We start from the raw sequence: 24,805 nt of genomic DNA, 5'->3' as shown, positions 1-24,805 counted from the left end.
AGCGAAATCTGGCTTTGACACAAAAGTGAAATCATGTCTTTGAAACATGGGTGAAATCACCTCTAACACATGTTTCTTGGATTTCGTGCCCTGTTTAATCCTATACGACTCAAGACTCGATACAAGACGTAGTCGACAGACGGATGCACCAACACATAGGTCTCCAAGACTGTAACAAGTAATGTTATGTGATCTCTTGCAACTTCTTCAGACAAACTCTGACCATTTGGGAGATTCAATGCAATGTTGCACTGTATCACACAACCATTTCCACTTTTTGAGCTTTGATGCTGAAAGCTTGTAGTTGAACTCTTTGGATTCCCACTTGGATATGAAGAGATTCCACTGCTGTTTAGACTTTGATTGACTGAATCAGATGAATTTCCAGCACTAAAAGCAGTTTGGATTTTAGGACTCATTTCAACCTCTTGAACACTGCCTTTGTAATACATTTTCACATCTTGTTGATTGCTCGGATTGTTCATCCTTGCAATCTTTTGCTGTTCAAGATCCTGACTTTCAATCTTTTCAATGAACTGTGAAATAGTCAGTTCATCATATTCCCCAGTGTTCTTCAAGATCATCAAAAATGTACCCCACTCTTTTTGAGGTAAAGCATCAGCTAACTTGTCGACCCACTCATCTTGAGTTTTCTCTATTCCCAACAAAGACATAGATCGAACCAAGTGGCAATATCTTTCAATCAGCTTCTTTGATGTTTCTCCTGCCAAGCTTGAAAACAAATAGAATTCTTTCTTTAGAAGTGCTTTCTTGCTTTTAATCATTTTCTCACTACCCTCGAATTTAACCTTCAAAGCATCCCAGATTGAACGCGTAGTGTTATCATGTTGAAGTAGGATAAAAATGTCTTCCTTTATAGCTTGCTGTAGAAGACTGATCATCATCTTTTCTGCTTTATACATGTCACGTTCTTTATCATTCAGTTCAAAAATAACTTTTGTCACTCCCAACTCAGTACGTGGTCTAACATACTTTTTCTCGATACATTCCCAAGACCTCAAGTGATTTGCTTGTACTCAGTTTTCAAATAGATCTTTCCATCCATAATACTCCTCTATTCCCATAAGTTTCGGGGGCTTTTGCAAAGTTCCGGTTTCGTTCTCCTTGTTCATGCTTTGAGCAATGGCAGCTGGGGTAGTCGGGGATGAAGCAAACGCGTTGTAAAAATCTTCGTCATACATTTTCAAACGAAATTACTACTTTCAAGCGAAATTACCTGCACACAAGTTTCAAACGGAATTAAAGATTCAAACGAAATTACACACTTCAAACGAAAATACCTAATTTCGTGCGAAATTAGATATCAGTTCAAACGGAATTAAGACCTTTGGAGCAAAATTACTAATTACGTGCGGAATTAGTAACCTTTTCAAACGAAATTATTTGAATTCTTAGTTCCGTGCGAGATTAAAGAACAATTTCAAACGAAATTAGTTCAAGAACTGTAATTTCATGCGGAATTAATATGCTGATGTCATCATTTTGAACAAATTTTCATGCGAAATTACAGATTATGTCAGATTTTGATTGAATTATGGTCCAATTCTCTCAAGGCTTTGTTAAAACACTATTTTGCATGTTATATGTGAAATTCAGATGATTTTCACCGTTCAAATTTGTTCAAATGATAAAAGAAGGTGTAGAAGAAAGAAAATGAGATGAATTCAGGCTGAAATCGGTTGAACTCCTCCTCCTGAGCTCGGATACCAGTTGTAGGATCGTTGTTGTAGGATCGTTGTCGGACCCGAAACGAGTCGATCAGAGGCGTTCTATACACTATGAAAGGCGGAAACAGACATAATGCATGAAATTCAGCGAGATTCACTTTAAACTGTCTTGAATATTGATATAACACAGTTTACAATCAGTAGACAAACCGGCAGCACCTCGGTATCACAATCTAATTCCGTGCCAAATAAAACGGAAACAACCCTATATATAGACAACCTAATTTCGCATGAAACACACTCATGCGAAATTACAACTTCACAGATATTACACGTTCAAATGATATTAAGTCTTCACACGGAATTAAGTAATTCCGTGCGGAATTACTTTGATACTCTTCGTGCGGAATTACACTATTACATGCGAAATTAACTTTCTGCTTGATTCCTCGATCTTCGTGCCATGAGCAATGCAAGACTCGATACAAGACGAAGTCGACAGATGTATGCACCAACAGACTCCCCCTCAGATGTTGACGAGTCTACTGTATGCCGAGTCTTTGCATCTTCAGTCTTTATCAGTCTGTCTGCTCTCTTTTCTATTAGCACTAAACATACTCCCCTCTCAACATGCCTTTTTTTCAGAATCAGGATCAGAACAAGGCTCCATCTTCTAGCATCCCAAGATCTTGATCTGGCTCTATTCTATTTCCAATTCTCTTGATCAGATCTCTTGATTCCATAAGTTCATCAGCATCCTCAGCTTCAAGATCTTTAGTTCCAGAATCGAAACCTGGCTCACTAGATTAGAATCTGGTTCTTTGCATTTACAGGCTCCCCCTCAAGATATGCTCAACATCAGGATCGTCACCTGGCATCCAGAATCTTCAGGTATCGGAACCTGGCTTACCTGCATTGTCTCTACCACAAACATAAGTTTTATAATTTTCGGATTAGACAATCACAGACATCACTTGAAGATCTTTTTCTGATGAACCACTTGAAAGAATGATTTAAACATTTTAAATTCAATAGATTCCCCCTCAAAATGATTATCATGTTCAGCACTTGGAATTTTGAAAATCAGCTCTTCAAACACCAGTTGTCGAAAATCTTTTTGAATTTTTCAAAAATTCTATGCTAAAACACATTTAAAATCTTTTTGAATTTTTCATCTAAAAGAGATAAAATGCAATAAAGAAATATTTACAGACAATATTTTAGCGAGTTTGTATAAGAGGATCATATCAGTTTATGAGACAAATCACCAACACCGTTAAGCTTCATTTCATTTTAAGTTCTAAACAATTCACCTAGATTGTCAGTATATTAATCCACTTAAATTTTCACACAAAGTTCAACTGTTTTGAGATACGATATTAGTGTTTTAAACTTAAACCTATTCGCGTGTCCCACCACTTGAATATACTCCCGTATCCAGATCCCAATATTCAGTCTTACAGGTGAGTATACCTAGATGATATCTGTTAAGGGGTTAAATGTGAAACCATGAGAGCTCAGGTCAGAACTTCCGTTCAGCAAAGAGATGACGGCTCGACTTTTGGTGTGTTCCCTTTAGAGAATCTATTCTTCAACAGCACATGATTAGCATTTTTCAATGTTTCATCATTTTTTATGCTGAGGGCTGCGCTATATTTCAAGTAATTTGCAAAGTATTATACGCGGACTAGGTCATTGCTTCCGCAAAATCAGAAGTCCCGGGATAATACCCCAGATATCACTGAGTATAAAGACCTAGTATCTCAGAAAGAGGGACCTTTCAAACAAGATTTCGGGGGTTACCCATATATCCAAGAAATGTTCCCCACGATATAAGCAAGTTTGAATATTTAGGTTTATATCTCGAAAACAATCTACTGAATGTGCAAAAACCTACTGACACTGTCACACCCCGGCCGCGTTAAAACAACAAAACCACGGCGGAAACGCCGGGGAGTGAATTGCGACAGAATTATTGTTTCAACAACCATGGCAATTAAAGTTTTGTATTATTAATTAAAGTTACATTGTCTTTGAGTTCAAACTAAATTAACATAAATAACTGTCTTTTAAGTCACTAAGGCCCGAGTCTGCCTAAGTGAAGCACAAACATCATCATGCATTAGCACCTGAAAACACATGTAAAAATAGGTACGTCAGCATAAAAATGTCTGTGAGATACATAGGTTTTATTTATGCAGATTCATGACTTGGATTTGAAAGAATTGTTTAACAAAATGTAGTCATGAATCTTGTAAAATGTTTTCCTTTGTAAAACCATGTGAAAATCGATATGAAAATCAAATGATGATGAAAGGACAATGCATGGTTAAATGAATAACCAAGTAAAAGTGAATTTGTATAAAATATGTAATTTGTAAAACAATGTCATGTTCATGTAAAAATGTTTCATGTCCTTGTCAAGTGGCTTAGATAACGCAACAATGCATAATATAATAAAAGCACTTATATATAGGAAGTACTAGCGGCGTATCCACCATGCTTTTATTATATAACACATAGCCCCGTTACATAAGTCAATTATCAATAACCAACAAAATGTCATGTTAAATGTCAAAATGTTCATGCATAAACCATGTTTAATGTCTTGTATAACATGTATCATGTATAACCAATGAAATGCATAGCAAGTAGGAAATCATCTACTTAAACTATGTAATGATGTCAATGTGAAACAAATGTCATGTATGGTGAATAACTAGAAGTTACTCAACCCCATAATAAAAGTGTACAAAACAAGGTTTTTGAATAAACCTAAGTAAAAATCAAATGTTATGCTTTGCAGAAAACAATGCTTTATGATTACAAACATTTATGTAGTGATGTTAATCGCATACATTCAAGCCTTGTGACTGTGGCGACAAACCTTTAAACAAATTAAAGGCTTATCTAAGTTATGTAGTCGGATTTTGTCATTCCCAACTTCCAAACAAACCTAGGAAGTCGGAAACGGGAGTTGTCAATTCCTATGGTACCATTACATACTACCGAGCGGCGTGATCAATGTTAATGAATGTATTATTGTCACACCCCGACCACGTAAAACATCAAATCGTGGCGGAAACGTCGGGGAGTGTTGTAACAGAATTATTGTTCCACAACCAAGGTAATTTAAATAATATTTTATTCATCATCCAAGGGTGGAATACATTGTTTTCAAACGAGAACCCACAAGTTACATTGTCTTAAAATAAAAGAAACAAAGTACATAACAAGTTTTAACTAGTCTAGATCCATTTTATCGTCACTAAGGCCCAAGTCCATCCTAGTGTATCACGATCATCCTATGCATTTGCTCCTGAAACACATGTGAAAATAGGTACGTCAGCATAAAAATGCCTGTGAGATACATAGGTTTTGTGAAAATAGGATCCATGACTTAGATTTTAGAAAAATGTTTAATGAAATGTAGTCATGAACCTTGTTGATTGTATTGTTTGTAAATCATTTGAAAAACGATGGTAGATATGTATTTTTGAAAGAATAATGTATGGTTAAATGAATAACCAAGTAAAATAAGTTGTATAAAATAAGTTGTTTGTAAAACAATGTATTGTGAAAAATATGTTATATAGTTAAACTGAAATGATTTAAACAACGCTGCGATGCGTAATATCATACAAACACTTATATATAGGAAGTACCAGCGGCGTATCCACCATGTTTGTATCATATTACACACGCCTCGTTACTTAAATCACTTACCCAAACAAACCACCAATGTAAACATATTTATGTTTAACCAAATGTCAAAATGTTTATGCGAAAAACCATGTCTAACGTCAAGTGTAAATCATGAAATGTGTGTAACAATGTCAAAATGTCTATGTCAATGTCAATCATGTCATGTGTAAACAAAATGTCATGTATGGTAAGTGAAATATGTATCAACTAAACCATAGGTGAAAATGCACAAAAGAAAGTATTGAAGTAAAACTCAGTTTAAATCAACGGTATGTTTTGTGGAGATGCATGCTATACTGAATACAAACATTTATGCGGTATTGTAAAAATGCATACATCCAAGCCTTGTGACTGTGGTGATAAACCTTTAAACAAATTAAAGGTCTATCGGTTTTTATGTTTAAATCGAATTCGGTCATTCCTTTCATCCAAACATACCCAGGATGTCAGGAACGGGAGTTGTCAATTCCTATGGTACCACTACCTACTAACGAGCGGCGTGATCAAAGTTAATGAATGTATATGGTCCCACTTAAACAAACCAAATGTCATACCCAAAATATAAACATGTGAAAACAATGCACTAAGTATGTAATCAAATGTACACACATAGCGTGAAATATCATGTAAAACAAATGTACTAAGTATGATGAACATACATAGCATGAAAATGTCATGTAAAACGATGTACTAAGTACGCACACAATGGACATACATAGCAAGAATATAAATGAAATCATGTACTAATAGTGTACTAATGAACATAGCAAGTATATGATATAAAAGCGTGAAATCATGAAAGTAACAAGTAGGCACATGTGTTTCACCCCAAAATGTTTGAAAACAGTAAAAGAGGGGTCTATGTACTCACTTGAGATTGCTTAGAAGTCGTAGGATAACCACCAAGCAATGCTAGAAGATCACGGAATCAAACGGCACCTATATAGGTATCTACATTAATAAACGGACCTATCGGAGGATCGGGTAGTACGAGGTTTCGTAAACCAAATAAGTGTGGGAACTTATGTACTATGGTCTAACAAAGCCTACGTACTAAAACGAAACTTATGTACATGTTCAATATTGTTGTTAAATCAGCTTAGATACCAAAAATTATGTTACATAGGCTTAAAATGAATTTTGGCGTAAAAAGGGTATTTTGGTAATTTACCTAAGGCACATACATTACCTATCATACAACTAGTTAAACGATGTGACCATAAGGTATAACCTCGGAAGGTTATTCCCTATACAACTATGGTCACCTAAAGTGTTTGGTCGGATCCTAATGATCGACCAAATGGGTCGGGTTTGAAAGTATAAGCGATTGATTAGATCGCTTACCTTTACGACCCTAAACAAGCACAAATCTAAAAGCGACGAGCTAAACATGCTAGAACATGTTTAGTAAAGTTAGAAAACAGGTTTGGTATTAAAACAAACGGTTTTAATACCCTAGAGTAGTTTGGTTACAAAATACGCGAGCAAACGCATTTTGGCCGAAACTACAACTCGTCACTGAGTCTAGATAGCGTGGTAATCAGTAGGTATAGTCACTAGGGACTATAACCATCGTGATTACGCTCACGTTATGAAGTTCAAACGAACTTCGCGTTGACCATAAACTGGTCAATGCAGAAAGTCAAACACAGCTTGACTTTAACGCTAAAATGAACGAAAAACGCGAAAGAAAACTTACAGAAGGTCCCCGCAAGATTGATCTTTCCAAGTATTCTCAGGTATGAAGTGGTTACACTTCAACTTATAGAAATCTCAGAAAAATCAAGTGGGTTTGAGTGAATGGGGTGCGGGGTATTTATAGATTTCGTAGAGCCGTTAAGATCGTTCCTCGTAATCCGAGATTCAATCCTAGCCGTACACATCAAGCCCATAGTTTTAGAAAACCATGGGGGCCCCTAAACCAGCCCATAGACTCAACAAAACCATGTGCAAGGGTGGGTAACAGCTAGAAATGGCTGGAATGCAATTCTGCTGATCTGGGCATGGCTTACGGACCGTAAGCATACCCATACGATCCGTAAGGACCCTGCAGACCAGCAGATTTTGCATTTTGGCAGTTTTGGTCCCTGTGCGCGTATGGTCGTGTTTTGGCACTTCTAACACCCGTCAAACCCATTTTTGAGCTCTACAAGGATGTTAAAGTATAGGGAACATAAAACATGCTCAAAAATATGCCGGATGTCGGTTCGTTTGGCCGTACGATTGCGTTGTTTGATTAATTACGACGGAAGTCGTAACGGACGCAAAAACGGTCCAAATTGCGCGACGAATGGATTTTTGACAAGCCAAACACTAAAACATAATATTTTAATGCTTACTTAAATTTGTGGATGTCCGGATGTATTCAGAACGTAAGTTATGCGCGAAAATGCAAACTTATGCACTTTTTGACGCTTTTAGTCCCTGAATGAGCATAAAGTTTATTTTAGCACACCGAACCCCTCAAAGCCTATTTCTAAGCTATGTAAAGGATATTTAAGGTGTGTTTAACTTATGATCATGTTCCGGAATGTTCGTTACAGTTCAAATCGGCATACTTTTCGCAGTTTGTCAATTTTAGTCCCTGTAAGCGAATTAACTTGATTTTGCCATACCAAAGCCTTCAAAACTTATTTCTAAGTTATGTAAAGGTTATTTAAGGTATGTTAAGCATAAATTGATGTTCCGGAGTATTTGTCGCTTTTAACTGATTACGTTTTCGCACCAGTTTGCGTATAATTCTCCAGAAAGCGATATAGAGTTTGAAATCGAATAAAAGTCAAAACATGAAAAACATCAAACATAAACAAACAAACGTAGGGATCAAATAACTTTATTTCATTGATAATTGAATTGTTTACAATGATTACAAGCACAGATGTCACAGTCTCCCCTACTTGTGGGAATTTCGTCCCGAAATTCGTTTAGAGGAAACTCATGGGAAAAGATGTGGATACTTCGCCTTCATTTGATCTTCACATTCCCAAGTAAACTCAGGTCCACGTTTAGATTCCCAACGAACTTTAACCAACGGAATTCGCTTGCGTTTAAGCCATTTGACTTCACGATCCATAATTTCCACAGGTTTCTCAACAAAATGAAGTGTTTTATCAACACGGATTTCGTCAAGTGGTATGTGGAGGTTCTCATCAGCTAAACACTTTTTAAGATTGGATACGTGGAAGGTTGGATGAACATTTCCAAGTTCGGGAGGTAATGCAAGTCTGTAGGCTACCTTACCGATTCTTTCGACGATCTTGAATGGTCCAACGTATCTAGGTGCAAGTTTTCCTTTCTTTCCAAATCTGATCACACCTTTCCAAGGTGAGACCTTAAGTAATACACGATCACCGACTTGGAATTCTAAGGGCTTGCGTCGTTGGTCCGCGTAACTCTTTTGACGGCTTCGAGCTGCCTGTAAGTTATCACGAACCTTCTTAACCTTGTCAGTTGTCTTTAGAATGAGGTCAGGTCCAGTAAGCTGAGCCTCACCTATTTCATTCCAGCAGACAGGTGAACGACATTTTCGACCATAGAGAGCCTCGAAAGGAGCCATATTGATGCTGGAGTGATAACTATTGTTGTAGGAGAATTCAATCAATGGTAGATGTGAATCCCAACTACCACCAAAATCGATCACACAAGCTCTAAGCATATCCTCCAGTGTCTGGATTGTTCTTTCAGTTTGGCCATCTGTTTGTGGATGATATGCTGTGCTCAGATTGAGTTGGGTCCCCATAGCAGATTGCATGGTTCTCCAAAAACGAGAAGAAAAATGAGCATCTCTATCAGAAATAATGTTCAGGGGAACACCATGTCGAGATACGATTTCATCCACATAGATTTTAGCCAGATCTTCAGCAGATAGATTCTCACGGATCGATAGGAAATGCGCTGACTTAGTAAGACGATCAACGACTACCCAGATGGCATCATGACCTTTCTTAGTGCGCGGGAGTTTGGTAATGAGATCCATAGCAATGTTTTCCCATTTCCAAACTGGGATCTCAGGTTGCTCCAAAAGACCATAAGGATGCTGGTGTTCAGCCTTAACCTTAAGACAAGTAAGGCACTTTGAAACATACAAGGCGATGTCTTTCTTCATACCAGGCCACCAATACTGAGTACAAAGATCCTTATACATTTTGTCTGAGCCAGGATGAATAGAATAACGAGACTTATGGGCTTCATCCATAAGCAAAGTGCGAAGATCATCTTGGCTTGGGACCCACAAACGGTCCATGAAATAATATGATCCATCTTCCTTCAGCACAAGATCAGGCTTAATGTGATAGGGTAATTCCTTACCCATCAAGTCTTGTGAAACACAAGCCTGTTGAGCCTGAGTAATGCGTGCTTGGATATCAGATCGAGCTTGAACAGCAGATTGAACACGAACACAATGAAGCATAGTACGTTCCTTACGACTTAATGCGTCAGCCACAACATTCGCTTTACCAGGATGGTAGCGAATTTCGCAATCATAGTCGTTTAGGAGTTCGACCCAACGTCTTTGCCTCATGTTGAGTTCTTTCTGATTGAAGATATGCTGAAGACTTTTGTGGTCAGTGAAAACCACGCATTTTGTACCGTACAAATAGTGTCTCTAGATTTTGAGAGCGAAGACAACTGCACCCAACTCAAGATCATGAGTGGTGTAGTTTCTCTCATGTACCTTCAATTGTCTTGATGCATAGGCTATGACTTTATTCCTTTGCATCAGAACACAGCCAAGACCCAATTTCGATGCATCACAGTAAACAACAAAATCATCATTGCCCTCAGGCAAAGTTAGAATAGGTGCATCACAAAGCTTTTGCTTCAAGGTCTGAAATGCTTCTTCTTGCTTACAACCCCATTCAAAGGGTTTGTTCTTCTGAGTTAGAGCAGTTAGAGGAACTGCAATCTTTGAGAAGTTCTTGATGAAGCGGCGGTAATAACCCGCAAGACCAAGAAAAGAACGAACCTCAGTAGGAGTAGTAGGCGTATCCCAATCCTTAATCACACTGATCTTGGAGGGATCTACATGTATACCTTGTTCGTTGACAATGTGTCCCAAAAATTGAACTTCCTTAAGCAAAAATTCACACTTGGAGAATTTGGCAAAAAGTTGCTCTTTCTTTAGGAGTTCCAAAGTAAGACGAAGATGGCGCTCGTGATCAGCTCGCGTCTTAGAATAAATCAAGATGTCATCAATAAAAACAATGATGAACTTATCCAAATAAGGCTTACAAACCCTATTCATTAAGTCCATGAAAACAGCAGGAGCATTGGTCAAACCAAATGGCATGACTGTGAACTCATAATGCCCATATCGAGTGCGGAATGCTGTCTTGGGAATATCCTCTTCATGCACACGAAGTTGATGATACCCAGAACGAAGGTCGATCTTCGAAAAGCAAGTAGCACCCCGTAACTGGTCAAAGAGATCATCAATGCGAGGTAGGGGATATCGATTCTTGATGGTAAGCTTATTCAGCTCACGATAATCGATACACATTCTGAAGGATCCATCCTTCTTCTTGACAAAAAGAACGGGAGCACCCCAAGGTGAAAAGCTAGGACGAATAAAACCTTTGTCAGAAAGCTCTTGAAGCTGCTTAGACAACTCTTGCATCTCTGATGGTGGAAGATGATATGGAGCTCTGGCGATAGGATTTGCACCAGGTACAAGATCAATACGGAACTCGACTTGGCGTGCTGGGGGTAGACCAGGTAACTCTTCAGGAAACAGCTCCGGATAATCCCGAACAATAGGGATATCTTGAATAGACTTACCTTGGTCTTTATCTGCCGTAACATGTGCCAGGAAGGCCACATAGTTCTTTCGCAGATACTTCCGAGCTTGAAAACAAGACATAAGCTTGAGGCTACTAGCAGGTTTTTCACCACGAACCTGTAGTATCTCACCTGACGAAAGCGGCACACGAACGATCTTCTCAAAACAAACTACCTCTGCGCGATGCTTGGCTAACCAATCCATACCCACAATAATGTCGAAGCTTCCAAGTTGCATAGGCGTGAGGTCAATAGGAAAAAGGTGGTTGTCAAGGTTCAATTGGCAGTTGCGAAGAACAGAATCAAGGATAATGGGTTCACCACTCGCAACTTCAACAGTCAAAGGCTTACCTAGTTTCGTTCTAGACACGCGAAGCAAGGGCTCAAAAGATAACGACACAAAACTCTTATCGGCCCCTGAATCAAAAAGAACAGATGCAGGTTGATTATTAACTAAGAACGTACCGTTCACCACCTCGTCGTCTGCTTGCGCCTCAACAGCATTCATATTAAAAGCTCGTCCACGAGCCTGAGCCTGAACTGGATTTGCATTAACCAGCCTTGGACACTGGTTTCGATAATGGGTCAGGTCTCCGCAATTAAAGCACGAGCCAGGAGGATAGTGAGGTCGTGCAGCTTGTGCTTGCTGTTGAACATGTAGTTGAGCTCCCTGTTGGGCTGGATTTCTAGCAGAACGACAAACCTCTGCAAGATGACCCGATTTTCCACAGTTGGTACATAAACGACACGGGAGTTGCTGTTGATGGTGACTATTGCACCTATTGCACAAAGGTGCATTCCCTTCATACCGCTTCTTTGCGGGAGGCTGCGCTGGCTGATTGGGAGCCGCTTGATTCTGTTGGGCAGTGATGGCAAAATTTTGGGAAGCCTTTCGCTTCCTAGAGCCCTTTGATGAGCCAGAATCCTTCCCCTTCTTACCTTTCTTGCCATCCCCTTTGTCAGATGCCTGATTCTTGCCCTTGTCACCCTTCCTATGCAATTTACCCTTTCTGATCTGCGATTCTGTCAACGTTGCAGATAGTTCGATTGCCTGACGAACAGTGGTAGGTTTACTACCAGTAACGATGTCTTGCACAGAGTCAGGTAGACCATCGATGTATCTTTCGATAGCCTTGTCAAGTGGGGTGACCATTGTTGGGCATAACAAACTCAACTCTTCATATCTATCAGTGTACGCTCGGTGCTCACCACTAACCTGTTTCAGATCGTCAAACTCCCTTTCCAACTTTCGTAGCTCATGACGAGGACAAAACTCACTCATCATGAGAGTCCTCAATTCATCCCATGTTTGCGCTAAAGCGACTTCTGCACCTCGATCTCTCATAACCCCGTTCCACCATGTTAACGCCCTCTTCTGAAAAACACTTGAAGCAAACTCAACTTTGCGATTATCAGGACACTGAACATGACGGAAAGTATTCTCAATGCTCTCAAACCATTGAAGGAGCCCAGTTCCCCCCTCAGTACCACTGAACTTGAGTGGTTTAGCCGAATTGAAGCTCTTGAAGTTACAAGGAGCGTTCTGATTGATGTTGGCTTGGTTAAACTGAGCAATAAGATTCGGGAACGCAGCAGCCATATGCTGTGCGATGATTTCTGCCAGTTCGGCATTGGGTAGCTGATTTTCGCGTCGAGGAGGCATGCTAAAAAGAGGAAAACATGAGAGGAAACGAGTGAGATGATTAGATGAAAAGAACGAGACGAAACAAAATCAACAAAGCAAGGATGGTGGTCATTTGTCCGTATCACAAAGCAAACAAATGACACACAGTGACTAATCAAAGTAAATGGGCTCATAAATAATGCTTAGCGAAGACATGCTCGCCTATAAGTGAACACACACCCCAGGAGTTCCCAGGTAAGAGTGACTGGTCCGATTATGTGGATTTGTACGAACACTCTAGCCTTAGACAGAAAACCCAGGGTACAGGCATTCACCCTTCCAGTTTGCACGTGTTCACACTATTTAGAACCCAAAACTTCGACGAGATTTTGAAAACTTGGAAGGCACAAGGCCAAAAGAATCATTAAAAAAAACAAATGATAAAGTTTCAAAATCAAATTGAAAAACTAAAAAGGGTTCAAAACCATATAATAAGTCATTTGAAAACAGAAGATTGTTTTTCAAAAATCGTTTTAGAAAACTGGGTTCTTGTTTTGGTGATCACCTAAGGATAGGTGAAGTGCATGTTTTAAGATCTAAACACAAGACAACTTGTGTTGGGGTCCTAGAAAGGTTATAGTCTAGGTCAAAGCATTACTAATAACCTAATTCCCTATAACCATTGGCTCTGATACCAACTCTTCTGTCACACCCCGACCACGTAAAACATCAAATCGTGGCGGAAACGTCGGGGAGTGTTGTAACAGAATTATTGTTCCACAACCAAGGTAATTTAAATAATATTTTATTCATCACCCAAGGGTGGAATACATTGTTTCAAACGAGAACCCACAAGTTACATTGTCTTAAAATAAAAGAAACAAAGTACATAACAAGTTTTAACTAGTCTAGATCCATTTTATCGTCACTAAGGCCCAAGTCCATCCTAGTGTATCACGATCATCCTATGCATTTGCTCCTGAAACACATGTGAAAATAGGTACGTCAGCATAAAAATGCCTGTGAGATACATAGGTTTTGTGAAAATAGGATCCATGACTTAGATTTTAGAAAAATGTTTAATGAAATGTAGTCATGAACCTTGTTGATTGTATTGTTTGTAAATCATTTGAAAAACGATGGTAGATATGTATTTTTGAAAGAATAATGTATGGTCAAATGAATAACCAAGTAAAATAAGTTGTATAAAACAAGTTGTTTGTAAAACAATGTATTGTGAAAAATATGTTATATAGTTAAACTGAAATGATTTAAACAACGCTGCGATGCGTAATATCATACAAACACTTATATATAGGAAGTACCAGCGGCGTATCCACCATGTTTGTATCATATTACACACGCCTCGTTACTTAAATCACTTACCCAAACAAACCACCAATGTAAACATGTTTATGTTTAACCAAATGTCAAAATGTTTATGCGAGAAACCATGTCTAACGTCAAGTGTAAATCATGAAATGTGTGTAACAATGTCAAAATGTCTATGTCAATGTCAATCATGTCATGTGTAAACAAAATGTCATGTATGGTAAGTGAAATATGTATCAACTAAACCATAGGTGAAAATGCACAAAACAAAGTATTGAAGTAAAACTCAGTTTAAATCAACGTTATGTTTTGTGGAGATGCATGCTATACTGAATACAAACATTTATGCGGTATTGTAAAAATGCATACATCCAAGCCTTGTGACTGTGGTGATAAACCTTTAAACAAATTAAAGGTCTATCGGTTTTTATGTTTAAATCGAATTCGGTCATTCCTTTCATCCAAACATACCCAGGATGTCAGGAACGGGAGTTGTCAATTCCTATGGTACCACTACCTACTAACGAGCGGCGTGATCAAAGTTAGTGAATGTATATGGTCCCACTTAAACAAACCAAATGTCATACCCAAAATATAAACATGTGAAAACAATGCACTAAGTATGTAATCAAATGTACACACATAGCGTGAAATATCATGTAAAACAAATGTACTAACTATGATGAACATACATAGCATGAAAATGTCATGTAAAACGATGTACTAAGTATGCACACAATGGACATACATAGCAAGAACATAAATGAAATCATGTACTAATAGTGTACTAATGAACATAGCAAGTACATGATATAAAAGCGTGAAATCATGAAAGTAACAAGTAGGCACATGTGTTTCACCCCAAAATGTTTGAAAACAGTAAAAGAGGGGTCTATGTACTCACTTGAGATTGCTTAGAAGTCGTAGGATAACCACCAAGCAATGCTAGAAGATCACGGAATCAAACGGCACCTATATAGGTATCTACATTAATAAACGGACCTATCGGAGGATCGGGTAGTACGAGGTTTCGTAAACCAAATAAGTGTGGGAACTTATGTACTATGGTCTAACAAAGCCTACGTACTAAAACGAAACTTATCCTAAGTGCTTTTGACCCGTCACGACCCGTTTAGGTAGCTTACGCTACTTTAACGCGTCGTTCGCGTAAAACGCGTTCGGAATGCCTAACTAGCCCTATGATAAACAAGATATGCCTTAACATGTTCAATATTGTTGTTAAATCAGCTTAGATACCAAAAATTATGTTACATAGGCTTAAAATGAATTTTGGCGTAAAAAGGGTATTTTGGTAATTTACCTAAGGCACATACATTACCTATCATACAACTAGTTAAACGATGTGACCATAAGGTATAACCTCGGAAGGTTATTCCCTATACAACTATGGTCACCTAAAGTGTTTGGTCGGATCCTAATGATCGACCAAATGGGTCGGGTTTGAAACTATAAGCGATTGATTAGATCGCTTACCTTTACGACCCTAAACAAGCACAAATCTAAAAGCGACGAGCTAAACATGCTAGAACATGTTTAGTAAAGTTAGAAAACAGGTTTGGTATTAAAACAAACGGTTTTAATACCCTAGAGTAGTTTGGTTACAAAATACGCGAGAAAACGCATTTTGGCCGAAACTACGACTCGTCACTGAGTCTAGATAACGTGGTAATCAGTAGGTATAGTCACTAGGGACTATAACCATCGTGATTACGCTCACGTTATGAAGTTCAAACGAACTTCGCGTTGACCATAAACTGGTCAATGCAGAAAGTCAAACACAGCTTGACTTTAACGCTAAAATGAACGAAAAACGCGAAAGAAAACTTACAGAAGGTCCCCGCAAGATTGATCTTTCCAAGTATTCTCAGGTATGAAGTGGTTACACTTCAACTTAGAGAAATCTCAGAAAAATCAAGTGGGTTTGAGTGAATGGGGTGGGGGGTATTTATAGATTTCGTAGAGCCGTTAAGATCGTTCCTCGTAATCCGAGATTCAATCCTAGCCGTACACATCAAGCCCATAGTTTTAGAAAACCATGGGGGCCCCTAAACCAGCCCATAGACTCAACAAAACCATGTGCAAGGGTGGGTAACAGCTGGAAATGGCTGGAATGCAATTCTGCTGATCTGGGCATGGCTTACGGACCGTAAGCATACCCATACGATCCGTAAGGACCCTGCAGACCAGCAGATTTTGCATTTTGGCAGTTTTGGTCCCTGTGCGCGTATGGTCGTGTTTTGGCACTTCTAACACCCGTCAAACCCATTTTTGAGCTCTACAAGGATGTTAAAGTATAGGGAACATAAAACATGCTCAAAAATATGCCGGATGTCGGTTCGTTTGGCCGTACGATTGCGTTGTTTGGTTAATTACGACGGAAGTCGTAACGGACGCAAAAACGGTCCAAATTGCGCGAAGAATGGATTTTTGACAAGCCAAACACTAAAACATAATATTTTAATGCTTACTTAAATTTGTGGATGTCCGGATGTATTCAGAACGTAAGTTATGCGCGAAAATGCAAACTTATGCACTTTTTGACGCTTTTAGTCCCTGAATGAGCATAAAGTTTATTTTAGCACACCGAACCCCTCAAAGCCTATTTCTAAGCTATGTAAAGGATATTTAAGGTGTGTTTAACTTATGATCATGTTCCGGAATGTTCGTTACAGTTCAAATCGGCATACTTTTCGCAGTTTGTCAATTTTAGTCCCTGTAAGCGAATTAACTTGATTTTGCCATACCAAAGCCTTCAAAACTTATTTCTAAGTTATGTAAAGGTTATTTAAGGTATGTTAAGCATAAATTGATGTTCCCGAGTATTTGTCGCTTTTAACTGATTACGTTTTCGCACCAGTTTGCGTATAATTCTCCATAAAGCGATATAGAGTTTGAAATCGAATAAAAGTCAAAACATGAAAAACATCAAACATAAACAAACAAACGTAGGGATCAAATAACTTTATTTCATTGATAATTGAACTGTTTACAATGATTACAAGCACAGATGTCACAATTATTGTCCCGATTAAACACACCAAATGTCATAACCAATGTAAGCATGCTATGAAAACCATGTACTAGGAATGCTAAGTAAACATGCCTAGTAGAAATGTTCATGTAAAACAATGTGCTAGCATGCTCAGTAAACATACATAGCAGAAATGTTATGTAAAACAATGTGCACATATGCTAAGTAAACATATGTAGCAAATGAGTAACAAATCAATGTGCTAGCATTCTTAACATACATAGCAAAACATAATTGAAATCATGTACTAGATATGTACTAGATGAAACTAGAATGTTTATGTCATAAAAGCATGAAATGCACGAAAGTAACACGTATGTACATGTGTATCACCCCAAAATATTTGAAAACGGTAAAAGAGGGGAACTATGTACTCACTTGGGATTGCTTATTAGTCTTGAGAATAAGACCAATTAAAGCTCCAAGGATCACGAATCAACCGACACCTAGTATAGGTAACTACGTTAATAATCAGATCCTAAATCGGGAGATAGGATAGAATGAGGTTCTATAAATCAAATGAGTAAATGAACTCATATGGTATGATTTAATAGTCCCAACATTCTGATTTGAAAGTCTACCTAAGTGCTTTTGACCCGTTTCGACACATTATGGTAACATAAGCTACTATAAGGCGTCGTTAGCGTAAGACTATGTTCGAATGGTTAACTATGTGCAATGTCAAGTCTCACATGCCCAATTATGCCTAAACATGTTACTAAATCAGTTTACATGTCGAAAATATGTTCACATAGTCAAAATACGGATTTATGCTTCAAAAGGGCATTTTGGTCATTTCCTATGGGCATACAAGCTAACTAGCATACGACTAACCAATCCTATGTGATCATAAGGTATAACCTCAGTGGTTATTCCCTATGCAACTATGATCACGAACTAAGCTTGGTCGGATCCTAAAGATTGACTAAACGGGTTGGGTTCGAAAGTGTAAGCGGTTGTTTAGACCGCTTAACTTACGACCCTAAACAAGCACTAAACTAATAGTGACGAGTTAAACATGTCAAAACATGTTTAACCTACTGATTTGGTATCAAAACAAGGTGTTTTGATACCTAAAAGTAGTTCCATTTCAAAATGCATGCTAAAACGCATTTTGACCGAACTTTAACTCGTCACTACACCTAGTTAACGTGGTAATCAGTAGTTATAATCACTAAGGATTATAACCAACGTGATTACAATCACGTTGCAAAGTTCAACCGAACTTTGCATTGACCATAGACTGGTCAAACTGAAAGTCAAACACTGTTTGACTTTTTAAACTAGTAAGCAATAAAAGAATGAAAGAATGCTCACTAAGGGTCCTTACTATCTTTTCTACAAAGAAAATAAGCTTCCAATCAGAAGAGAGAGCTCCCAATGCAGATTAGAGAGGAGAAAAGAAGGAAATGAGCAAGGAATGAATGAAAGGGTCATGCTATTTATAGTTGTTGCAAGATCATAAGATCATCACAAGTGTTTGTGTAGCCTCCAAGGATTAAATCATGGCCCTACACTTGTTGCAAGCAGGTTAGAAGCCTTGGAGGAGGGATAACTTGGCCGCCACACCAAGAATTTGCAAGAATAGTGTTTGTTGCAAGCAAGTATCAAACAACAGCTGTTTTAAATTTTCTGGTCGCTGGGCCTGCCTTACGGACCGTAAGGTCCTGGGCATACGGTCCGCAAGGACCTGCAGACCAGCAACTTTCATATATTTACAGCATTGGCCCCTGCACTTGCATAAGCTCATTTCAGGCCCTTTTGATCCCCGATAAGCCATTTTCAAGGCTCTGCAAGGTCAATAAAGTTTAGGGGACTCAAAATATGCTTGGAAAACTCTCAGATGTCGGCTCGTTTGGTCGTACGGCCGCGTTGTTCGTTAAATTACGACGAAACTCAAACAGATGCGAAAACGAACCAAATTAAGCGACGGATGGAATTTTTGCATGCCAATCACTAAAATAAAAATATTTTAGTGTGTACAAAAATTTTGGATGTCCAGATGTTGTCAGAACGGAAGATATGCGCGAAAATGCAAACTTACGCCGTTTTTGACACTTTTAGTCCCTGTAAGATCATATAAGCATGTTTTTGCACACCGAACCTATCAAAGCTTATTTCTAAGCCATGTTTAGGTTATTTATGGTATATTTAACTTATGATCAAGTTCCATATTGTACGGTTCCATACGAAACGGCAGACTTTTGCAAGTTGACGCAAATAGTCCCTGAGAGCGAATAAACTTGTTTTTGCCATACCAAAGCCTTTAAAACTTATTCCTAAGTTATGTAAAGGATATTTAAGGTATGTTAAGTTTATGATTCTGTTCCGGAGTGTTTGTCGCGTTAAATTGATCGTATTTACGCATCAGTTTGCGTATAACTCTCCAGAAAGCGATATAGAGTTTGAAATCAATCAAAAATCAACATGTGTATAAAATAAAACATAAATGACAAACATTGGGATCAAAACACAATGTTTTATTAATATTTTATTGTTCAGAGTTTGTACAATGATTACACAAGTACAGATGTCACAGTCTCCCCTACTTCAGGAAATTTCGTCGCGAAATTTATTTAGAGGAAACTGGTGAGAATAGATATGGATATTTCGCTTTCATCTGATCTTCACATTCCCAAGTAAACTCTGGGCCACGTTTAGATTCCCAGCGAACTTTGACCAACCGAATCCGCTTGTTCTTCAACTGTCTGAATGTACGGTCCACTATCTCCATAGGTTTCTCGACAAAGTGCATTGTGTTATCAACACGAATTTCATCAAGTGGTATGTGGAGGTTCTCATCAGCTAAACACTTTCTGAGATTGGACACGTGGAATGTTGGATGAACATTTCCAAGTTCAGGAGGTAGCTCAAGATTGTAGGCTACTTTTCCGATTCTTTCAACAATCTTGAATGGTCCAACATAGCAAGGTGCAAGTTTTCCTTTCTTTCCAAATCTAATCGCACCTTTCCAAGGGGATACCTTGAGTAGGACGTGATCACCGACTTGAAATTCTAAGGGCTTGCGTCGTCGATCCGCGTAACACTTTTGACGGCTTCTAGCTGTCTGAAGGTTATCACGAATCTTCTTGACCTTATCTGTAGTCTCTAGAATGAGTTCAGGTCCAGTAAGTTGAGCTTCACCTATCTCATTCCAGCAGACCGGTGAACGACATTTTCGACCGTATAAAGCTTCAAAACGAGCCATATTGATGCTAGAGTGATAACTATTGTTGTAGGAGAATTCGATCAATGGTAGATGCGAATCCCAACTACCACCAAAATCGATCACACAAGCTCTAAGCGTATCCTCCAATGTCTGGATTGTTCTCTCAGATTGACCATCTGTCTGCGGATGGTACGCTGAGCTCAAATGGAGTTGGGTACCCATGGCAGATTGCGTGGTTATCCAAAAGCGAGACGAGAATCGAGCATCTCTGTCAGATATGATGTTCAAAGGAACACCATGTCGAGATACAATCTCATCAATATAAATCTTGGCAAGCTTGTCAGCAGATAGATCCTCACGGATCGGCAAGAAATGTGCTGACTTTGTAAGACGATCAACAACAACCCAAATGGCGTCATGACCTCTTTTAGTGCGCGGTAGTTTGGTAATGAGATCCATAGCAATGTTTTCCCATTTCCAAACTGGAATCTCTGGTTGCTTCAATAATCCAGAGGGGTGTTGGTGTTCTGCCTTAACCTTAAGACAAGTAGGGCATTTAGAAACATATAAGGCAATGTCTTTCTTCATACCCGGCCACCAATACTGGGTTCGAAGATCCTTATACATTTTGTCTGCACCAGGATGAATAGAATAACGAGACTTATGAGCTTCATCCATAAGCAAAGTGCGAAGATCGTCTATACTTGGGACCCACAAACGGCCCATGAAATAGAATATCCCAAAGTCTTTCAGTTCAAGCTTAGGATTAGTATGACACGGTAACTCTTTACCTATCAAGTCTTGTGTAACACAAGTATGCTAAGCCTGAGTTATGCGAGTTTGAATGTCAGATCGAACCTGAACACAGTGAAGCTTGACAAGTTCCTTACGACTTAATGCATCAGCCACGACATTCGCCTTACCAGGATGGTAGCGAATTTCGCAATCGTAGTCATTTAGGAGTTCAACCCAACGTCGTTGCCTCATGTTAAGTTCTTTCTAACTGAAGATATGCTGGAGACTCTTGTGGTCAGTAAACACTACACACTTTGTACCGTAAAGGTAATGTCTCCAGATTTTAAGAGTAAAGACTACTGCACCTAACTCAAGATCATGAGTGGTGTAGTTTTTCTCATGTACCTTCAGCTGTCTTGATGCATAAGATATGACTTTGTTTCTTTGCATAAGAACACAGCCAAGGCCTAGGTTAGATGCATCACAATACACAATAAAATCGTCGTTACCCTCGGGCAAAGATAGAATAGGTGCATCACAGAGTTTCTATTTCAATGTCTGGAAAGCTTCTTCCTGTTTGGATCCCCACTCAAAAGGTTTGCTCTTCTGAGTTAAAGTAGTGAGAGGAACCGCAATCTTTTAGAAGTTTTCTATGAAACGACGGTAATAACCCGCCAGACCAAGAAATGAACGAACCTCGGTAGGAGTAGTAGGAGTATCACAATCCTTAATCGCACTGATTTTGGCGGGATCTACATGTATACCTTGTTCGTTGACGATGTGCCCCAAAAATTGAACTTCCTTAAGCCAGAATTCGAACTTGGAGAATTTGGCGAAAAGCGGTTCTTTCTTTAGGAGCTCCATTGTAAGACGAAGATGTTGCTCATGAGCAGCTCGAGTCTTAGAATAGATCAAAATGTCATCAATGAAAACAATGATGAACTTGTCCAAATAAGGCTTGCAAACCCTATTCATCAAGTCCATGAAAACAGCTGGAGCATTTGTTAAACCGAAGGGCATAACAGTAAACTCATAATGACCATAACGCGTACGAAAAGCTGTCTTGGGAATATCTTCTTCGAGAACTCGAAGTTGATGATACCCAGAACGTAGGTCAATCTTTGAAAAGCAAGTAGCACCCTGTAGCTGATCAAAGAGATCATCAATGCGAGGTAGGGGATATCGATTCTTGATGGTAAGCTTGTTAAGCTCACGGTAATCGATACACATCCTGAAAGATCCATCTTTCTTTTTCACAAATAGGACAGGAGCGCCCCAAGGGGAAAAGCTTGGACGGATGAATCCTTTGTCAGAAAGCTCCTGAAGCTGCTTAGATAATTCTTGCATCTCAGACGGTGCAAGATGATAAGGTGACTTAGCAATAGGATTTGCACCAGGTACAAGATCTATGCGGAACTCAACTTGGCGTACAGGGGGTAAACCAGGTAATTCTTCAGGAAATACCTCTGGATAATCCCGAACAACAGGGATATCTTGGATTGTCTTACCCTTGCCTTTATCCTCTACGACATGTGCCAAGAAAGCAACATATTTCTTTCGCAGGTATTTGTGGGCTTGGGTAAAAGACATAAGCTTAAGGCCACTGACGGGTTTCTCCCCATGAACTTCTAAGATCTCACCAGTCGAAAGCGGTATGTGGACCAACTTCTCAAAACATACCACCTCGGCATGGTATATGGATAACCAATCCATTCCTACTATATTATCGAAGCTCCCGAGTTGCATCGGTGTGAGGTCGATAGGGAAAAGATGGTTATTGAGATTCAACTGGCAATTTCGAAGAACGGAGTCGAGTACAACAGGTTCACCACTAGCTATTTCTACTGTCAAGGGCTTTCCTAGTTTTGTTCTAGTCATCGCAAGCAAAGGCTCAAATGCTAAGGACACAAAACTCTTATCGGCACCCGAATTAAATAGAACAGAAGCAGGATGGTTGTTAAAAAGGAACGTACCGTTCACCACTTCGTTATCCGCACGCGCCTCATTTGCATTTAGGTTAAAAGCTCTACCACGAGCCGGTGCTTGATTCGCATTTTCCAACGTCGGGCAGTTGTTCCTGTAGTGGGTCAGATCCCCACAGTTGTAACACGAACCAGGCGGAAAGTGAGGTCGTGCAGGATTCTGGGCAGGGTTTTGCACAGCTTGGTTTTGAGCTGCCTGATTTTGGTTAGGAGCAAAACGGCAGGTGTTCGCAAGATGACCAGACTTGCTACAATTCGTGCAGATACAACATTGCAATTGTGGCTGGTGGTGGCTATTACATCTGTTACACAGAGGTGCGTTTCCAGCATACTGCCTCTTGGCAGTAAGTTGTGCAGCCCGATTCTGTGCAACCTGATTAGGAGCAGCCTGATTAGTCTGAGTAGTGACAGCAAAATTCTTGGAAGCCTTACGCTTCCTCGATTTCTTTGAAGACTCAGCAGCCTTCTTGCCCTTCTTCTCAGTGGTGCTATCAGACTATTTCTGCTTTTTGTCACCTTTTCTATGGAGTTAACCCTTCTTGATCTGAGATTCAGTAAGGGTTGCAGCTAGCTCAATGGCCTGTCGGACGGTAGTAGGGTTGCTGCCAGTGACAATATCCTGAACAGGATCTGGCAAACCGTCTATGTACCTCTCAATTGCCTTATCCAAAGGCGTGACCATTGTAGGACAGAGCAAGCTTAACTCCTCATATCTATCTGTATAAGCCTGGTGTTCACCACTGTCTTGCTTCAGATCATGGAACTCATCTTCGAGTGCCCTCTGCTCGTGACAAGGACAAAACTCTCTCATTATGAGAGCTCTAAGTTCCTCCCAAGTCTGACCCAAAGCAACATCAGCACCTCGGTCTCTCATTACCCCATTCCACCAGGTAAGAGCCCTCTTCTGGAAAACACTCGAAGCAAACTCGACCTTACGATTGTTCGGACACTGAACATGGCGAAATGTGCTCTCAAGACTCTCAAACCACTGGAGAAGCCCTGTTGCTCCTTCAGTACCACTAAACTTGAGTGGTTTAGCCGAGTTAAATTGTTTAAAGTTGCACGGAGCAGGTGCATCAACATTGTTATTGGTGGCTTGGTTTATTTGAGTTATGAGATTCGGTAGCATAACAACCATTTGCTGTGATATAATAGCCGCCAGTTCGGCATCAGGTTGAGGAACGTTACGTCGAGGAGGCATTCTAAAAGAGGAAACATGAGAGAAAACAAGTGAGATAATGTGATGAAAAATGAGATAACAATAAAATCGACAAAATGAAAGGACGGTGGTTATTTGTTTGTTACCACAAAGCAAACAAACAACACACAGTGACAAATCAAAGTAAATGGATCATAATAATGTATCACCGAAGACATGCTCGCCTATAAGTGAACACTCACCCCAAGAGTTCCCAGGTAAGAGTGACTGGTCCGATACTGCGGATTTGTACGAACACTCTAGCCTTAGACAGAAAACTCAGGGTATAGGCATTCACCCTTCCAGTTTGCACGTATTCACATTATTTAGACCCAAAACTTTGACGAGATTTTGAAAATTTGGAAGGCATTTGTAGGATCGCTGTGTGACCCGACTGAGTCGTTCAGAAGAGCTTTCTATCCGATTCAAAGGCGCAATCAGTGAAACGGACGTGGAAACAGCTTGATACTATTAAATTTGTCACTTTGATTAACTCTAACACTGATTACAACCTGGACAAATTTTGGCAGCACCTCGTTACA

Source organism: Helianthus annuus, chromosome 8 (assembly GCF_002127325.2).
Source record: "Helianthus annuus cultivar XRQ/B chromosome 8, HanXRQr2.0-SUNRISE, whole genome shotgun sequence".
NCBI classification, from domain to species: domain Eukaryota; kingdom Viridiplantae; phylum Streptophyta; class Magnoliopsida; order Asterales; family Asteraceae; genus Helianthus; species Helianthus annuus.
Note: the sequence above shows the minus strand (reverse complement) of the source record.